Source organism: Camelus bactrianus, chromosome 10, assembly GCF_048773025.1.
Source record: "Camelus bactrianus isolate YW-2024 breed Bactrian camel chromosome 10, ASM4877302v1, whole genome shotgun sequence".
In the NCBI taxonomy this organism is placed as follows: domain Eukaryota; kingdom Metazoa; phylum Chordata; class Mammalia; order Artiodactyla; family Camelidae; genus Camelus; species Camelus bactrianus.
Genome location: NC_133548.1, coordinates 62,680,663 through 62,697,573, shown reverse-complemented (window position 1 = coordinate 62,697,573; position 16,911 = coordinate 62,680,663). Strand labels below are relative to the sequence as shown.

At 42.0% G+C, this 16,911-nt stretch overlaps 1 protein-coding gene across 6 annotated transcripts in view; it reads right to left on the bottom strand.

Moving 5' to 3' along the window:
* Window positions 1-16,911, bottom strand: part of FAT3 (FAT atypical cadherin 3) — a 617,077-nt gene that overhangs the window by 181,096 nt on the left and 419,070 nt on the right. The gene's annotated exons all lie outside the window — the stretch shown is intronic.

Genomic DNA, 16,911 nt, shown 5'->3' with positions numbered 1-16,911 from the left:
GAACAGTAACTCGCCAATCCTCAGTGACCATCAGATGGTCTCAGAACTGCTCTGCACACAAAATCAAAATTACAAAGAAAACCTGAAAAACTGGTTTCTCGGTTCTGCTTACCACATTGATGTATTTTAATCATTTGGGGGATGTAAAATCTCACTAAAGAACCATTGTTTTTTCTGATAATGAGGAATTTCAAAGATTCATTTGCATATGACTGGAATTCTACAGCAGGAACCTCATTAAAGATTGTAGAATTCTTGAACAATTACTAGGTTGTTGATACTGATTAGATTTAGGCTATGTAACAACACTTACTTATTTAACTTTTTTTATGCTTAGATAATTTTTTGGTTGTACTTGACAAAGAAGGTTATTTCTGGAATAACTACTTGCATGCATAATTGTTTCAAATTTAGTAACTCATATACGGAAGATCTCACACTGTAGTTTTATCGCTTTGTTTAAATATTTACACAAAATAAGTTCCACATGGAAAATATCTCTCTATCCTTCCTATGAACGGCTTTTCTCATAAATGAATCACCCCTCTGAGTACAAAGACAAAGAAAAGCGAAGGAGAAGACGAAATCTTCAAGGCAACCCGGTTTATTGCACCAATTAGTCTTCTGCAGGATTTATTATGATTATCGTCAAATGGCAATTAGGAGGTCAAATTTACATTCCATTTCTTGATTCCACAGTGTCCCTGAAGACTGGAGACTCCCGCTTGGGCTTTTTTCATGGCAAATGCTGATCGACAGGAAAGAAGAGGGAAATTACATGAAAGGCTCATCCCTTAAGCTGATAGATACAGGAAGCACAGAAAAAGGATTTTATCAAGATCTGCTGAGGTGCCCACGTTTTTGTTTCACACAGAGGTGCTGGGCGGGGAGTACGTGATTTCAGAGAAAGCCAAGGAAGGCTACAGGAAGCTAAATGGCTCCCCACGGCCTTCAAGATAAAATCCCACTGGGGGTAGCATGGCTGTTTGCAAGCTGCCCCCACTCCCCTCCACTCTCATCTGTCCACACTCCCCATGGGAGGGAAACCCTGTTTCCCCACTGCACAAGTGATCTGCCTTTCCATGAGCACTTTCTGGAATGTGCCCACCCTACCGCTTCATCTGCAGATTTTTCAAATTTAGTTCCAGTGTTAGCCCAGATGTTAAGAGAGGTGATCATCTGTCCCAGGGTTACAGTTCCTGCTGATACGTCCCAACAGAACGGGCCGACTCCACCGCGGTATCGCTTTTGGCCCTTGACCACAATCCTTTGCTCACATGTCTGTATTTCCCACCAGACGGGCTGACAGAGTGATTTCATGGGAGAGGCCTGCTTTCTGATTCAGAAACCCTGGTGCCCACCTAAGCCCCGGGCTTAAAACAAAGAACCGGAAATTCATTAGTGCTCAGCAGACAAAAGTTGCTGCAGAAGAGACAGATTACTCATATTCTAATATCAGTTCTGCTGCAGACAGACTCACAGTGTGTTTGTTTAGGGGGGCAGTGTTTTGTGAGTGGGGAGAGTATCTGGGGGGGGGGCGGGGCGGTGTGCCTTTCATATTCATTTAAAACCATTTCCTGAGTTCTTCTCTGTGGATGGCAGTGCTAGGCATCTCTGGATACAAAGATGAACTACTAGCAGAGATTTTGGAGGGAAGGCTGCTATCAAGAGTTTCAAGGGAGAGAATCAGTGACTTTCCTTCCCATACGAACCTCCTCCTAGGAAACTCACAAAAAGTAGGTCCTCTTCCCCACTGCACCCCTCATTTACTGTATCTGAATCTCTTGGGATGAAGTCTTCAGATGGTCCTCTGAGTCTCTGCAATTTTAGAAGGCGCTCTGCAATTTTAGCATCCTTTGTTGAATCTCACTCTGACTTTTTATTGCCGTGAGGTTTTCTGCCCATCGAAGAATGAAATACACTGAGTGGCTTCAGCATCTGGATCAGACCCTAGGCTCAGTGCATGTGTGTGTGTGTGTACGTGTGTGTGTGTGCGTGTGTGTGTGTGTAGGGGGGAGAGAGAGGGGGAGATGGAGACGTGTGAATGCACCGGCGGGTGAGGTGATAAAGGAAGAATAAACAGGAGCCTGCTCTCTGAGTCACATTGACTAAGGGTCAGCGTGGTCACACCAGGAGGCGTCTAACACACAAATCTGACGCCTTCAACTTCAGGCTGTGCTATCCTACAATGTCATATGTAACGGAGGCTCTTCCTGAGTGAGAAGTAGCTGTTCTCAGAAGGGGGCAGGAGGCTTTCAGGGACCTCACCACCTCTTCGGGGGGCAGCCTCTGGTAGAGGTCGCCATGGGAATGAGAAATACTTGTTCTATGGAGGCCGTGAACAGGTTAAAGGGCTGTCAGCTCTTGTTCGCCTGCTCTTCTTCCCGGCACAAAAAAGCAGGAATCCTTCTGCCCTCTGGTCCCCAGTGGGCTGTAGTGTCATTTCAGGTCCTCCTCACATGGATCATGCAACCGCAGCCCACTGTGGTGTGACAGTGTGCCAGCTTCCTCTCCTTGCAATCGAGCACGACTCGACCGACGGGGCCTTCCTGGGACACACCCCTCCCCCATATGCCTGGCTGCAGCTTTTCTCTAAAGCACCCAGATGATAGTGTCTCTGATGCACACTCCCTGAGCTGTTTTACAGATGCTAAAACCAACACCAAATGGAAGAAATTAACTAGCTGATGACCATGAGTCCCCAGACCTACGGCGCTAAGGCCTGATAATGTTAATCCCCTGTTACCTCAACATCAACCATCTGGGAACTGTGCATGAACTGACTGCATACCCTGCAACCCCGTCCCTCCGTCACCTGGCCTTTAAATATGCTTTGCTGAAACCCTTCGGGGTGTTCAGGGATTCTGGGGCCCAAGCCACCCATTTTCCTTGCTAGGCCCTGCAAGTAACCTTTCTCAAACTTCACCATTTCGGTTAGTTTGGCCTCACTGTGCATGGGGCATGTGAACTTGTGTTCGGCAACATCCTGGTTATCCTGAGGGCAACTGTCTCGGAAAGCCACCTCTGTTCACAATGCATGTGTGTAAGCAGGAGAACAGCCAGGCTTCCTTCCACGTGCAAAGCTTCCCCAGGATGTGCTTTTCACACATTTGTCAGCCAACCAGAAGGAGAGTGGCTTCCTGAGAAGTCTGAAAACCACACACAATAGTGAGCCTGGAGCTGTGAGAAAGCCAAGCAGTTTCTGTTCCTGGAGGAAAGGCGAGGAAACCTCTGCAGGTCCACGTTCTCTGGGTTTCTATCAACGTTAGTTTTACAGATCTAAAGGAAAGGCAGGAAAAAAATCTAAGTCAAAAGTGAAAAAGAGGAGATTGGATGAGATGGGGTAGGGGGAACAGGGAGAGGCTGCTAAGGGGGGCAAGGTTTCTTTTGGAGGTGATGAAAATGCTCTGAAGTCACAGATAATGGTGACAGTTGCACAATTCCATAAGTGTTCTGCAACCCACTGAACTGCATACTTTAAGTGGGTGATTCTTATTATATGTAACTTATGCATCAGTGAAGCTGTTTAAAAATCAGTAGGCAAAAAAAAAAAAAAAAATTAGTAGGCGATCATAAACTCTGCCTTTTAGATTTTAACGAGTCTTCCATGTTTGGAGAAGACAGACTTTTAGAAATACTTAAAACGATTGAATGACTAAGTGAAATAAGTCAGACAGAGAAAGACAAATACTGTAGGATGTCACTTATATGTGGAATCTAAAAATATACAACAAACTAGTGAGTAAAACAACAAAGCAGCAGACTCACAGATGGAGAGAACAAAGGTGTGGTTACCAGTGGGGAGAGGGGAGGAGGGAGGGGCAATAAAGGGGTAGGGAGTTAAGAGGGACAAACTATTAGGGAGAAAATAAGCTTCAAGGATTGAGTTAGTTTGGGAATCTGGTAGAAAGAAGGTTGGAATGAATTGGGCCATTGTCCATGGGGAGTCTGGAACATAAAAATAATGAACAGAACATTTTGGGTTAAAACCACAACTGGTGGTTATTTGCACTGAAAATAAATCTTGTTGTCAAGACAGGGCCAGCTAAACCAAGAAGGGGAAAAAGCTTTCTTCCTTCTCAAGGTACATATTCATAGGATGAGTTATGTTGCTTTAGAGAAATGGTACGTTTCACAGTCAGACAGGAGCCAGGAGAGCCATCCTCCAGAGTCCAGAGGAATTAGTCAAAATTGCCAAAGCTGCATCTCCCTTGCTAACAACTCTGCTGTAGTGGGATGCAGTTTGGCCTTAGAACAGGACAGAGACTGAAACAGAGCAACCTTCCTCTTCCTCTGCTCCAATTCACCACTGAGGAAGGCAACCTCATCGTGTAATCTCTGCGAGAGAGAGGCGTGTACATCACACGTGTAACTGTAGACCCATTGGGCACAGTAAATTGGGGACTGACATGATGAAACTGAATTTCAAAGATAAATCATAGGCGAGCTTTGGAATGTGGTTTGGGGATATAAACAAACACATCATTTGATATAATTACATATGCAAACCTCCAATTTAGAAGGGGGATTACGCCAGTCCTATGTGAATGATACTCAGTAAAGGGAGAGGGGAGAGCATATGGCTGGAACCATGCAATTATGGTAAAAAGGGCTGCTTTTGATTTTTTGTTGTTGTTGTGGAAATGGGGGAATCTAACAACCTTTCTGAGAAACAGTCTGAACATGAAAATGTGGCTGCCTGTTCAAAAGATAACTCAAAATGTTCTAAGCAGTTATGGTCAGAGAAGTGATACTTGCAAGGATGACATCTTTTCCCTGCTTTTCCTCCCTGTGGGTGTCCTGGGTTGCAGCTGTGTAATCTATTGCCATGACATTGACATTTCCTTTAAGTGCTACTCGAAGCAATGTAGATCTTAGCTGTTTCAGCATAATTTTCCAGGACTGTTGGAAGCAGAGTTTGGTATTACAAATACAACTGGATTATCAGCCCTGTAAGCTACAGTTGGTGCTTATTCTGTCTTTTTCCATATCCCATTTCCTCTGCTTACCATTTCCCCATGCCCACCCCGGCTATCTGGTAAACCCCCTCACCATTGTTCCAGACAGTTTAACTGTCACCTTCTCTGCAAGGCTTTCTCTGACCTTTCCTCCTCTAGCATGTTGCATGTAACTCATCTATTGTCTGGCTCTCTCTCCAGACCACAGTTTCAGGAAGGCTTTGGGTGGCTCATTAACTGAGCTCAGGAACCTAGGTCAGTGCCTATTACATCTGTTGAATATATAAGTATCTCTAGTATGGCACCCAGTAGTTGTCTCTAATTATTTGTTAAAGAGTCAATCTTCCCTAACAGGATAAAAGCTAAAAGGTATTTAATAGGTCTCATTCATCTTGTGTCCCTGGCATTTAACATAGAACCTGGTACATGGTGGGTACCAAGGAAAACCTGCCTGAAAGAGAGTGACGTGGATACAGTCTCCCAGAACTCTCAGTGTTGGCCCCAAAGCATGGGAGTTAAAATTATTTGTATGCTATTTTTCTTTGAATGATCTTAATGTTTTCCTAGTTTTTAGACTTCTTCCATGCTGACAGTCGGTGGTCATTAGAACACTTCCTGATAGCCTTTTATTATATACATACACACACACACACACACACACACACACCATTTTTCCGCTGGCAGGTAAAGATTTTAATCTTTAATGGTAGACACAGGGGCTTTGTGCCCATTCCATGGTTTTCTCACATCCTGGTTTGTATCTAATCTATGGAGAAAGGTGGGCAAATAATAGCATATTAGTATCCAACATGTATTGAGTCCTATTTGCTGAACACTATACTAAACAGTTCACATACGTGACTGTTAATGTTTTTCAACCTCACAAGAGTTTAGAGAAATAGGAACTATTCTGACTCTGTTTATAGGAGGAAACTGTGAAATAACTTGCCATGACCGAGCCGTGATTCAAATCCAGAGCCTCTAACTGAAGCATCTGCACTGTCTTCCTAACAGACAGGGATGCAGAGCCCTGGCAAAGCCACCTGCCCAGGAGCCAGGAGACCTGGGCTCCTGTTTCAGCTTTGTCAATACTTAGCTATGAGACTAGAGCAACCACATCTTTCTTTTCTAAACTTGTTTCCTCATCTAGGAATGATATGGAAGCATCAGAAGGGATCATTCTGCTCTTCCTGCTCTCTCACCTGACCCCGCTTTCTTCTTCATGGACCTCAGTCCAGCTGTGCAGGACCTGGGCAGGTCCCTGGCAGGAACAAGAGGGGCCGGGTTCCGGTTTTCACTCACCCATGAAATCAACACTTAAACACTCACATGCATATTTCTCAAAGGTGGCAAAGTAAAAACATCAGTTAACTATTAGTGTGTGTTTTTAAGCAGGTAAAAAAAGTAGTTTTTCTCATATTTATTGTCTCTTCCACAAGATTCTAACTTCTAGAAACTATTTCCACCTCTTATTTCAGCCCATTCAGAAGCCTTAAAATATTCCCTGTAGTACTTACACAGGGACATGAGGCTGTGCGCTGAAACTGGAAAAAATGAAATGGACACAGTAAATACAAATTTCAGGATTGTAGGAAGAATTAAAGTTAAAGTGAAGACATGTTTGTTTAAAAAGCACCTAAATAATATGTGTTCTTAGACTACATGATGTTTCTTTGAAAAGAAAAGAATAACCAGAAAAAATATATATACAAGAGCTATAACATGAGTTATGAGGGGGTTAAAAAGAAAAGGATTCTGGAAACTGGCCCCATCAGGAATGCTTCTTAAGTAAGCGCTGTTTCATCAGATGTAAAGATTTGGAGTTGCTCAATTGAGCGCACAGGGCGGCTATTAAATTTCCTTAAGAAATTTTGACAGGGGAATTCACTGATGCAGCTTTAAGCCTGAAACTTGGATTTTTCTTTATAAATCATGATTTCCAAGATGCTAGTAGAACTTTTAAAAGGGTGTGAGACGGCATCTTAAGCCAAAGTATAAAGACCCTGTGGGTCAAACATGGTTCATAGCTGATGGTTTTCTGTAACAGGTAAGTTTCACTTGTTTTCCTTGGCAAGGCAACGGATGACATTTCCCAATTCTGCCTTAGCAGCAGGGAAACCGTGGGCAGTGCTCTTCTGCTAGAAATACCTTCCCCTTTGGATACAGGATTCTGTAGCTGCTCCAAGAAGCAAAGGTGGAAAAGGTTGATGCTGGCACACATCTGATACATCTTGCACCTTCCCTTCAGGCCTAGTTGACAGATGGAATTGTCTGCAGCCTGGAGGGAGAGTTCTGAGGTTCAGGCAAACCCTGCTCCCTCGATGTGTACCACTCATTACAGAAGAAATCGATTAGGGGGTCTGGGTCAAGACAACTTGTCATCAGAGTGAAGGGTAAGACGGTGGCTAACAAGGGACTAGTAATGTTGAGGAAGTATGGTGGAGGAAATTTCCAAAGGTCACCTCCTCTGAATAAGTCTCTCTTGTACCAGGTGGTCCTGCCACACCCACTCACATACACATATACACGTACACACACATCCACTCTTCGGACCAGAGATGCTGTGTACACATCTAATTTTGCCGGAATACCTGGATTCTTACCAGTCCCATCTGTTCTTCCCTCAGTTCCTCTCCTCATCATCAATCCTCATGGCTCTCTCCCCGCCATCTCACAGAGCCCTCCGGCTCTGCCTTCTGATTCAGCCTAGATGAAGAAGTATTTATGCACCTGAAGAAGTCTCTAGGCGATTTTGCTAAACCTTGAATGCCGTATTGGATTTCTTCAGAGAAATCAGGCTGCAGATGGCGAACCAGTATTAGGGATGTCGTGTGAAATGATGCCATTTTAGGTGCCATTAACATGCCCCTGATGAGTGTGCTCAGATGTGCAATATGGCACACGTCTCCCCCTTCCTCTTTCTGCCAAGATTTTTTTTTTTTTTTACAGAATTCTGAATATGGGATGATCAAAATTAGGAAGAAATGGCTGGCAATCTAAATTATACCATATAGATGGGTTTCAAAGATTATCTAGCCTGAGGATCATTATGGTGAACTGATGAGCAGTACACTAACCAGTGCTCAGCCGCTGGCATCCGACCGCCTGGCTTCCCATCCCAGTTCCAGGCTGAGGCAACTGCCTGTTCTTTGGCGAGTTTTCTATTTTCTTTAAGCAAAATGAGATTTATTAAATTAAATAATCAATTTAAAATGCTTAGCTCGGTTCCTGACACATATTAAATGCTCAGAAAACATTACTCTTATTATTAGCTCCACAAATATTGCCTGGAGTACCATATGTGTTCAATGGTCTAAACTTGTTTCCTTCTGATCTTGAGATTTCTCTCCTGTGTCCAAAGATCAGGGCAACAAAAATTGTAAAATTTCTACTTCTTACCTTGTCATCTGACAGATAAGGAAACCAATGTTCACAGTTTAAATAACTTGTTCAAAGATTTATTCATAAGAAATCCTATACACAGTATCATGTCATCCGCATATAGTGAGAACTCACTGGTTAGATTTAAACATAGCCTCTTGTTGTGTTTAGTTTGATAGTATTTTGTGCCTAAGATACCAATAAATACATATATGGGAGTTGCTTTTCCACAGCGGTGTGTTTATCCACACTTTTCCCATCCTGTAGGTTTTTATACGTGTTGGTGTGTATTGCAGTTTTAACCAAAGAGTAGGTATTCGGTAATACTGAATGAATGACTAAATTAGTAATTTCAGTGCTTTCCAGAAATACTGTTCTCCTGCTCATGTTTTCTGTGTTGGCAAATAATTCAGGCTGCATTGTTAATTGAGATTAGCAATTAATTAATAGACACCCTCCCTACCAACAATCCCTTCCCCTTCCCTAAACTATTTTTATTCTAGAATGTTGTAAGTTGTTAAGACAAAAATGACCTCATTGCTCAGAAGCACGTTACCTAATGGAATCAACATAAAAAATTAAAAATAGCTCTCTGCATGGTATTATTTGGCTCTGAGCTATATAGGTCTTTGTTTATGCTAGCTGGTTCATAACTTGATGAAAGTAGCATATCTGAATATTTTCTTATTCTTTTGGTCATTAAAAAATTAATGTATACAAAACCAACCAGACAAAAACAAAACAAAACAAAACAAAAAAACCTGGAGCTTCTTGATGAAGAGCTAGTGATTAGGAGGAAGGAGTTGATACTTCAGGAGTTTGGGATTAACAGATATACACTCCTGTGTATAAAATAGATAAACAACAAGGTCCTACTGTACAGCACAGGGAACTATATTCAATATCTTGTAATAACCTATAATGGAAAAGAATCTGAAAAGAATATATATATGTATGTATAACTGAATCACTTTGCTGAACACCTGTAACTAACACATTGTAAATCGTTATACTTCAATTAAAAATTAAAAAAAAAAAGAAATCCTTCATTCATGCATTGTTCCATTTTATTGCGATGAGAGTGCATATCCTTACTCCTCAAGGTGTGGCAGGGATTAACAGCATCAGCACCGCCTGGGAGCTGGTTAGAAATGCCACAGGCTCCTCCCAGACCTTGGTGATTTGTATGTACTCAATTCTGAGAAGCCTGGCTCTAGACCATTGCTGTGCAAACTTGGCTGTGCACTGGAATCACCTGGGGAGCAGCATCCCACATCCAGACATTCTGAATTATTTGGTACGGGTTCAGGTCTAGGCATAGGGATTTTTAAAAAGCACCAGGTGATGGTACTAGGCAGGCAGGGTATACACAGTTGTTATCTCTGGATGATGGGGTTATGGCTTATCTAATTGGTCTTACTTCCCCACAATGAACAACTCAATTTTATAATACAGAATAATTTAAAGACCAGTAAAATGAGGCACGTGACGCACAGTCTCCTGTGTACCTTCATCTGAATTCTGCCAGGTTCTATTATGAGCCCACCCAGAAAAGGACTCAACTATGGTTGTCAGGTCTGTTCTGACTTTAGATCTGATATGGGCCTGGTCTTCCCCTAATACACTGGATCATCTCAGCTACAGTTTGGCACACTTCCTTATGTTGTGTTACACCGTTCCCAGCCCCTTGTGGTTCCTAGGATCCTCACAGAGAGGGAAAACCTCATCTCCATGGTGATGCCACCTCTTTCCCCACAAAAACATGTTCTTACACAAGGCACAGTACGCACGAGCCAGGAGGATACAACAATAAGTCCCATATTTGCTCTCGTGGAACTAAGATTCCAGGAGGGGAGACAGACATGTATGCAAATAACTATGATACGAAGTGATGTAACAGGGAGGAACAAATCTGACTCCACATTAGATCTGTTCCTTTACCTGTAACCCTGCGCTCTGCTTCCTGTGCTTCCTTGTGCTGGTTCTGCACCTTCTGTGAAAGAATGTTGCCTATAGCCTGAAATATACAGGATAGTCCATTGTCAAGGCTCTGATCTTTAAGGGTATAACATTTTTCCATTTATAGAGATAAAAAGTTGCAGAACAGAGAATAACGTTTGTCTGGGAGATTTACAGGAACATCATGACCAGCTGGGTGGCCAGCTCCAAGAACAAAGGATTCTGACACCAAGAAGTTTGCAGCAACCAACCACAACCTCTCCCATTTTTTTAGTATAAGAGAAACCTGAGTTCTGACTTGGGTAAGATGGCTCTCTAGGACATTAGTCCCCCATCTCAGTCAGCTGGCTTTCTGAATAAAGTCATTACTCCTTGCCCCAACACCTTGTCTCCCTATTGGCTTGTTGTGTGAGGAGCAGAACGAGTTTGGACTAGTTAACAGTGTGAGCTGATACATGCCCTGGACAACTTGGGGTGCCCTGTAGAAGGAAAGATTGTCACTGAATTGTGTGACAGGAAAACATAAGCTGAATTTTTCCAGGGCCTTTAATGGTGAGTAAGATTCTACCAGAGAAGTTGGAAAAAGTTAAAATGTCAAATCTTTAGCTGAGCATCAGGAGACAGAGGTTAATGAAAAAAGGTAAATCTGGGTTTAAATCTTGGCTCTGCTATTTCTCAGCGGTGTGACCAATGACAACTTACATCACTTTTCTGATCTCAGGCTTGTCATCTCTGACATGGGGACAGTAATAACCCCCTCATAGGCGTTTGGTTAGAAACGACCCAGAGGACATGCTTAATGTGGTGCCCTGCACTTAGCAGATACTGTTTTAAGAAATAGAAACAGCATCTATAAAAGGCAGTGCATTATCTTCTATTTTTATTAAAAACCCTAAAAGCGATGGGATGCTATTTCTGGTTAGATCCTAAAGGAAAACCTTACTGTCTCTAGACTGGTTACCTCTGACAATGTCTTGAGAACTTAATAACCAAGCAACGAATAGTTGAAGTTTCCTTCTGCTTAATCAAACGAACACCATAAAGTTTTTTAATTCCTGCCACACTCCCGAGGTGTGAAAACCACCACTGAACTCCCCTTAGAAATGGTTTCACTGCAAATAATTTCTCTCTACATCTGTTTTCACGTGACAGATAAAGTCAGGAGGATGGACAAAGTGTAAATTACTCAGAGGATGTGCAAAGTCTTGAAAACACACACGTGCTTTGTAGGCATGCAGCTCTTGAAGATCATCTTTGCTCTGACTTATACAAGGTCGTAGGCGGGAGCAATGCTTTGAAACCCAATTAAAACAAATCTGGGGAAAATATCACTTGTTATGAAAAGCTTTGAAAGTTATCAGAAGACTGACAACACTGTTTGTTTTTTATATCACACATTTTCCAGTTAATTTTCACATAATTCAATCATTTCTTTTGTCCTAAATTTATATATACACTGTAAAACCTCATTATTTTTCATTCCACCTATCTGAGAATTTGTAATAATTCTGTGGCTGGTTGAAGTTTACCTTTGTACCACATAGGTAAATTAATAAGGTCTCAGGGGAATATTTAATGTACTCCAGACAAACCATTTGCAAAGCACTTCAATTTTAACAACCACCATTTTGATGTTCTAATTGCAAACGACCTAGGTAACTATTCATTCCAGTCTGCACAAGCAGGTCTTTTGTTTGGCAACATTTTGTTAATAGTAACATTAACCTTATGTGTTTATTTGGAAGCTGTAAACGAGTGTTTCCTGAAATATTTTAGAATCCACATTCTGTAGAATCCTCCTCAAAAAAAAGTTTGAATTCATGGAATTTTCCGGTATTTCTTTGGGGAAAGGTACCATCTCTTGCAAGAACGATGAAATTTGTGCTTAATCATTCAACAACAAATGCAGCAACTTTGTGCAAGCCTTTAAAAATGGTATGTGCCTCAGTTTCTTCCTCTGTGACTTAGCAATGATTTAAAGGGGGAGCAATTAACCCCTTCCTCACTAGGGGTAACATACATTTTTTTTTCCTTTATAAATATAAGTGGAAGTAAACGAGGAGTTAGAATCCTTTCCTTGGGAAAAATGCTGTATCAATTCAGGGAGGAGTTGTACACTCCCTCTGCTCTTTTGTAGAGAAATTTTTAAACAGTTCTGTTATAGCTTTATCACTTTGTATTCTGTTTGGGTGTTTGTTTCCTTCAATAGACTGTGGCTTCTCCAGGGCAACCATGTTTTTATTCATTTAATATTCATGTTTTAAGAGCCTAAGCTAATCTTTGTATCTTTCAAAGTGCCTGGCATATGGATGATAATCAATTAAGTATTTGCCTATTGGGTGAATAAACTGTACTATCGAAAATGTTCATGGAAGTGTGCAGAGCACAGCTGCAGGAACACGTCCTCTGGGTCATTTCTGACCAAACACCTCTGAGGGGGTTATTACTGTCCCCACATCAGAGATGACAAACCTGAGATCAGAACCACCCAAAGCAGGTAATTGGCCACTTATGTGGGAATGCCACTCAGCATTTTACATTATGGTTTGCAAAAGCTTCCATGCCTTTTGGGAAAAGCTTCCAAATACATTCAAAATGGAATTATGTGCTGAGATAATTAGTATTTTGGATTTTTACTGTACAATGTTACAAGTTCATAAAGCCATATTTTTTGGTACCATAGGTCAGAGTCTGCAGTCTGGGTGGTTAATTGAGGTTAATGGGGCAGGGGGGAGATGGCAGATTGCCCATGCTAATGAGTTTTTCTTGATTCTTTCTAATATATATTTTATTTCTTTTTTGCCTTTACTTTTTGTTTAACTAAGTAATGTTATTTATCCAAGAATCTGTCACATAGAAGCAGATTCCTAACCTGTCAGAGAGGATTCAGCCATGTTTCCTTTCTCAAAGAACATTAAAACAGTGTTGGGGGGACGGGGTGTGAAAAACAGAAAGGAGGAGGTTGCAAAAAGCAGCCAGCCTCTCATTTCTCTAGGTCCTCCAAGCACTCCATGGTGAATCTCTAAATGGAAGATGAGTCAAAGGGCCTTGCAGAATCACACTCCTGGCTGGGGGCTAATGTACTGATCTTTCTAAAACGCAACCAAAAATCCATAAAACAGAGTGTACTAGCGGGGTATCTCAGGCATATCCTACTGAAAGGTTGACCTAGATGCCATTTTAGTTTCTTGTTCAGAAAATGAAAAACAAAAGCAAAACCAAAAGAACTGGCAAGTAAGTGAGTGAATCACTGAAAGAGTAAAACTTGAGGCAAAATCAGAGAGCAGCTAATCCTGGCTGTGGGGGTGGAGCCAGTGTGGGGAGTTGGGGGAAGGTGGGCAGCCTGGAAGACCACCGTATCATGTCTCTAGATCTTAATTATTCCACATTTATGGAAAAAAGCAATATAAATGCATGTCATTTATTGAGCGTTGCATCACTACTAGCCAGCTCTGTTTGACTCCTGCATTTGTGTCTTCAGCTAGCATCCTATAATTACTCGTTTGGCTTTCCTTTTACGGGTTGCCACGGTAGAGGTGGCAGAAGCTTGTTTAGGTTTTCTTCCTATTTCAGGGATGAGAACAGTGATGCAGACCTGAAATGGGGCAAATTGGAAATTCAAGGCTGCCTCTGGTCATGGGTCAGCTGGGCACCCGTGTTCAGGTTTCTCCATCTCTCTTTCTCACTCCTTTCCTTGTTGTCCCAAGGTTGACCTCCATCCCTCCCATGCAATCCAGCAGAGGGGCCAGAAACAGGGTTGCAAAATGTTCCTTCTATATTTTCAGCAATTTAGCATCCCCTCTTTGAGGCTAACAGTTTGTACTGGGTGAGTACCCAAGAGGTACCCATTTACAAACTAACAAGCCGAAGAAACATGCTACTCCGTGTTAAAAGAAAATGTCACCCTCTTTGTTGGCACTCTGAGAAATTCAGTATCTTTTGAACAAATGGCTGGGCATACAGGGGCTGAGAGTGGATTTTTAAAGCATTCACAACACTGTGTCAGTCCTTCTTTCTCAGTGAAAATGAGCTCAATTCTGCTGTGGTTGTAATTAGTGGATAATTAGTACCTGTACATGTTGATGCTACATGTCATGGAACTGGCACCTGGTTTAGCATCCATTCAACAAGATTACTTAATTTTGCTGCAATTTTAATTCTTGCGAGTCACACTGGTGCCCTGGCACTAGAAAACCTGGAACTCAAGCTAGACAGACTAAGGTTTGAAATTACATTAATGGGTTTCATTTCTCCCATGGAAAAGAAAATTGCTAGAAGGTTCTGCATTAACCAACTGAAGCAGCAGACAGGACAGAGGGCAGGATGCATTCCATGGTCTCATCAGTCATTCTGGGCTCTGGGTTTTTAATATAACACAAACTACTGTTCTAGTCTTGGCACTGGGATACTTGCCTTCGGGGAATGCTGACAATATTGTCAGTGGATAAATAATTATAGCTAAGCTGTTAAAGGCTCAGTTAGAATTATGCGGAAAGGTAACGTGGGGGCACAGAAGAGTCAGCCTTGATCTCCACCTGAGGGTGCAAGGGAAGCCTTCTCATGATGGGGTCGCTTGGTTGAAATGAGTAGTTTGTCAGCCAGACGAGGAAGAGAGAACGTTTCATCACATTCTCATGGGACAGGGAAAGGGGCAAAAGGGAAGAACAAATCTGCCTCTATATTGGATCTGTTTCTTTTACTTTAACCTTTGGATTCTATTGCTTTTGCTATAAGTCAGGAATGTTGCCTCTAGCCTGAGATATAGGAGATAGTCTATTCTCAAGGCTCTCACCTTTAAAGGTATAATCCTTTCCTATTCATAGAAAGACAAAAAGTTACAGAACAGAGAATAACATTTGTCTTACTGGAGGTTTACAGAAACATTGTGACCGACGTGGACAGCTGCTACATTCTGACACCAAGAAGTTTGCAACAACCAACCACACCCCCCACCCCTTTTAGTATAAAAGAAGCCTGGATTCTAACTCAGGTAAGATGGTTCTTTGGGACACTAGTTCACCATCTTCTGCTGGCTTTCTGAATAAAGTCGCTATTCCTTGCCCCAACACCTTGTCTCTTGATTTAATGGCCTGTCTTGTGGTAGCAGTATGAGCTTAAAGTCAGTAACAAAAGCATACAGGCAAGAAGGACCCCAGTCCTGTCCCAAAGTTACTTCAGGACATCCTAGGGAAATCTTGGAATTCTGTATTATCTATTGTTGGAAATGGAAAGAAAATAATATCTTTCTCCTTTAAGGTGCTCTCTTAACTTTTAACATGAAAGCGTTTTACATGTCAAGAAACAACATCGTAGGTGACAGTGGGAAAAGTTCCCCTCTCCATTCTTCTCAGGCTCAGAAAAAAGGGACCAAGACCACGTTACAAGCAAGTACCTGAGCCCAACAAAGGAACAGGTAGGGGAAGCTAGGAGAACACCAGTCAGTTACCATTTAAACAGAGCTTCCTTCCTACTCCCTCTGCCTCCTCTTGGAAGCATCCCTTTTTGCGGAGTGAGCAACCTTGCCGGTTTTAGGACTGAAAGTCCCAGCTCTGTGTCCCAAGAAACCCCCCAGTCTTGGGCAAATCAGGATGGTTGATCACCAGAGTTTCAGATCGCAACTGAATGCCAGGTTTCTTGTGATGAACTTATCCAAACGGTAAATTTGCAAGGCATGACACGTCTGAGGGTGTTTACCACCCGGCCTGACATCCCCTTAGGTTTGCAGGTGGGAAACTAAGGCTCGGAGAGGGACAGCATCTTGTCAGGTTCCACAGCGCTTAGCTCCGACTAGGTGCTGCCCCTGCTCAAAAACACTCAGAACTGCTTTATGACTGCTTTTTGTCCTCCTCACATAGTTATGCATTTCCCTAACACAGCTGACAACTGGTACCCTTTTCTGATTATTCTCCATGTGGCCAGTGGTATGCTGAACACTGAACATGCAATAGCTCATTTAATCCTCCTAGCAATTCAAATTTCTGTTGCTAAAATGCTAAATACCACTGTCATCCCCATTTTGCCGAGGAGGAAATCGAGTCTTTGCAAGACCAAGCAACTTAGGTTACGCACTTAGTGAGGGATATCAAACTTGATCCAGTTGTCTGACTCCAGAATCCTTCTTCTTAACCACGAGGATACAAGATTTCTCTTCCTGTTCAATTTTATTTTCCACTATTTCATGTAAAATGACTTCATTATTCAACCAAAATATTTGAAAAAGCATAGAAATGATTTTGTTATTTGTTTTTAATTTACAGATTTATAGTTGATTTACAATGTTGCGTTAGTTTCTGGTGTACTGCAAAGTGATTCACTTATACATATATATTTTCCATATTCTTTTTCATTATAGGAATTTAATTTATTCTGTCTTCTATTCTATCTCTCATTCATTATTTCATTTGCTGGAAAAGCATCTTCAGATAAGGGTCTATACTTGCTTTTCAGTTCTCAGGGGGTTGGGGGCCCCATCAAGTCTTTCCACTGAAATCCTGCTTCAGAAAAATGCAAATTTGGTGAGTGGACAGTGTTTTTGTCTTAAGCCACTGAGCTGTTATAGGATCAATTCAATTAAGTGCCATCGGGGTTCCCCATTAACTGAAGGAGACCCAAC